Genomic DNA, 3,619 nt, shown 5'->3' with positions numbered 1-3,619 from the left:
ATCCGCTCTCTCACCTGGAATCTGCCATCGCAAAAGAGTGCTGCTGTGTTGCATATGGCTGGGCGTCGCATATACAGTTTTCCAGGAATGTCCAGCAGCGCGCATGCAATTTTCGGTGGGTGACGAGACAGTATAGAGCACCTCCTGTGTCACTTCCACACTCAGCGCTCTGCTACGTGAGCAAATATTATCCGGTTCCAAGGCAGAACACTATCAGAGAAGAAATTCCTGCGAACATGATCGAAGCACTATTCGAGTCACAAGGCCACAAAAGACCAACTGTGCTTCTTGAAAGTGCCTGCACTGTGTGCACTGCAGGGTTCACTCTCGCTACCCCTTCATTCTTTTCCCGTGTCTCTCTGTATATATTTGAATACGTGGCATTACGATTGTTACAGTGGAAAAAAAGTGTAAGCGTTTGAAATTTGGCAAGCTGGTCACGTGGGAGAGGTAGAGAGGAGATGGGACCGCTTAGAAAAGTGTATATATATACATATATATATATATATATATATATATATATATATATATATATATATATATATATATATATATATATATATGCATGGTAGTATACTCCAGACCCACCGTCGGTTACACTTCGCTCCTAGAAGAGACAGGACGTGTGTTGAGCGAGGTACTGAACAACACTGCAATATTGTAAACATGGCATAACTCATAGTTCCGGGACCTCACAGTGATACGACGCAATGCTTACCTCATTTCTCTCGCATCTACCGCTAAATTACCAGTAATTTTTCCCCTCCCCATATGTACGGTAGCCAATCGGGCACGTCCATGCTTAAACTCCTTGCCTTTGGCACTTCCATTATCTGCCCTTTTCTTTAGTATGTTGCACATTTTTTTGTAGGTGGCCTGCCTCATCTTTCACAGGAAGAAGCACAATATGAAAGAAACCTAGCTGTGCTAGTCGAGGGCAGCTTTTTCTTTCGGATTCCTGATGCGTCGACTTAAAAGATACATTTCATATCCAAGCCTAAATGACAGCGATACAGGCGAGGTGAGTTACAGTAGCTCGTGGGTTTGGACTAAACACGCTACTCACGCAGAACTTTTGTCTTTTGCGTGGTTGTGAACCGGAGTGAAGGACAGGTGGGTAACACGCCTTCCCGAAATGAAAAATTAGGAATGACCCTTTGTTTGAAGGTTGGACGTACGTCAGGGACCCACACTACGAAACACTTTTAAGTGAGTATCAGATTACAAAGGGGGAACTCAGATGAAACGTTTTCAAGTGGATAGGCTTTTAATTATCATAATTATATTTTTATTCAAATTTCCTTCCTTGCCATCAGGCGAAAACAGACTAATAAGCATTTAAATTTTCTTTGCTCTTAAGACCTTCTGTGAGTGTCTAGGTTGCTGCCATTTACAACTTCTTAGATTAAAAAGTTAATTGTGAATAATAAATTATTTGTATGAATGAGTAAACTCACACGCAACAAAAACCCTAGTCCATTTCTCAGTATTCACTCAATGAAGATGTAGCGCGTCTACGCTGTCAAGCTGTAGTGATGTGAAGAACAAGGCTGTTCCAAAAAAGTGAGTCACGAATTTAACTCATTATAAGGCGAGCTTGCGCTAAAAAATAAAATAAAAATCAAAGCACAACGATGGCTGCGCGCAAAATGGTGCTTCCTCTGAATCTGATCTACGAATCAAGGCATCGGTTCATCAGGTTGCAATGGTCGTTCATTGCAGCGCAATCGCGGGCGCTGAAATGTGATCGAGAATGTATACGCCCAGTCGAAAAAAACAATTGAAACCATTTGGAAATATCAATGGGTCCAACTGGAAACGGCAATTTCCAATTGGACCAAGTGTTTTCTCCAACAGGACCATTTGGACCAGTTAGAACGGCCAATTGGTTCATATGGAAACCCTCCCTTCCAATTGGGCCAGATGGAGTCTCCAGCAGGACCATTTGGGTAAATCCGAATTGCCACATGGTCCAATTGGAGTTATCAAAACCATTTGGATAAAATTTAAGTGAGAAAATGTTAATGTCTCTTGTGTACAAAATTTGCAGATTTCTCTTTTCCTTTTGAGATTTGGACGCGAGATACGAGATTGGATTCGTGAGATTGGAAGACACTATTTGGCATTTGGAGGGCAAGTAAATGGGGAACAACCGTAAAAAAAGTGGTCGCGATGTATTGATCATGTTAAACAGTAAAAAAAAAAAACTTGCACTTTTTTATGTGTTTCTTAAACACACGACTCAAACAACTTTTAGGCATAATGCAATTTGTAATTTAGCAATATTGTTTAAATTTTATATTTCACATCTCTGAAATAATTCTTCCTTGGAATTAAATTTTGTCTCAGCGTCATTTTTCCTTGGTGACCGAACGGGACAGCATAATCGACATCAACATTAGCAACATGTGCTCGTGTGTGCAGCAACTATGGCAGCAACAAAAACAGTCGTGCATGCGTGCTGCACTACATTCTGCCCTTTGTCCTGATCGCCTTGCGTGCTTCGTGCGGCACGAAATCGACAAACATTTGGCAATTGTGCCAGTGACAGACATAAAGAACTTCAAGCCTGACGACGACTTTTCGGCGGGTTTTTATATGGTGAAGTGGACAAACGCGGCCGGCACGTGTGCCCACTACCTTGCCAGAATTTTGCAGATCGGAGGTAAGTTTCCGCGTTTCCAAAGCTCTTGTAATTAATTTGCATTACTGCACTACACGAGTGCACGGGTCACGCACACTCGTTTGAGTTAAATGATTGCACAGATATATGTATACGCTTTTGTGTAATGTAGCAAATATGCATGATGCACTGAACTAATTTCGACAAAAATGCTTCAAGTGTATTGCATGAGCGTTTCTTTAAAAGCAAGGTTTCCCCGAGAGCGTCGTGACAGCACTGGTGAAACGTATGAATCACTACGTGGGGGAGAACATTGCTGACATTGACAGAACAGCGAAAAATATATACTGATTAGAACAATTTTCTTGCATTTGCTGCTTCAACCTTAGCTGCATAAACCGCAAATTGTGACTCTCTTCAACCTGGTTGGATTGCTGGATATTAAAATTGAGGTGCCTTTTTATCTAATATCAGCTTGCCTGTCGTGCCAGCTTTTGAGGGCAACAGGTTTTTCAGGATTCCATACACAATGCTGTCTTTCTTTTTTATCCATTTCTGCAGGTTGTGGCGCGACTAGACCAGAAAAGGACCATGAACAGTATCCCGAATTGCATTTTTCTCAGTAATAAAGCTTTAAATCCTACTTTTCACTTGTTGCCTCATTGTCACATGTAGTTATCATCTTAAGGAAGTAGTGGCTCCTTGTGTGATATGATGTGAAGCAAGAAAAGCATGGGGAAGAGTATTAATGAAGAGATTCTCTTTCTGTGCTGTTCATATTGTATTGCATCATATTAGATCACAATATATATGAACCAACTAGCCGAGCAACACGTAATAATGTGGTTCCTTATTGCTGTGCTAGTTTGCCAGATTCACACAGCGCAGGCAGGCGGTGCACAGTCGAAACCATTTGACCCGTCGAGCGGCTCCATTTGCACCATTTGGTTCCATGCCAATTGGCCCAATTGGTTCTATGCCAACTGCACCATGTGA

At 41.7% G+C, this 3,619-nt stretch overlaps 1 long non-coding RNA gene across 1 annotated transcript; it reads left to right on the top strand.

Annotated features, from left to right (window-relative positions):
* Window positions 1-2,428: 2,428 nt before the first annotated feature.
* Window positions 2,429-3,271, top strand: LOC142583460 (uncharacterized). Its single transcript, XR_012828637.1, has 2 exons — window positions 2,429-2,665; window positions 3,185-3,271. It is a non-coding gene; the product is annotated as an uncharacterized LOC142583460 (long non-coding RNA).
* Window positions 3,272-3,619: the final 348 nt, after the last annotated feature.

Source organism: Dermacentor variabilis, chromosome 5, assembly GCF_050947875.1.
Source record: "Dermacentor variabilis isolate Ectoservices chromosome 5, ASM5094787v1, whole genome shotgun sequence".
Lineage (NCBI taxonomy): Eukaryota > Metazoa > Arthropoda > Arachnida > Ixodida > Ixodidae > Dermacentor > Dermacentor variabilis.
The sequence above is the reverse complement of the archived record's forward strand: the minus strand, read 5'-3'. Positions and strand labels throughout refer to the sequence as shown.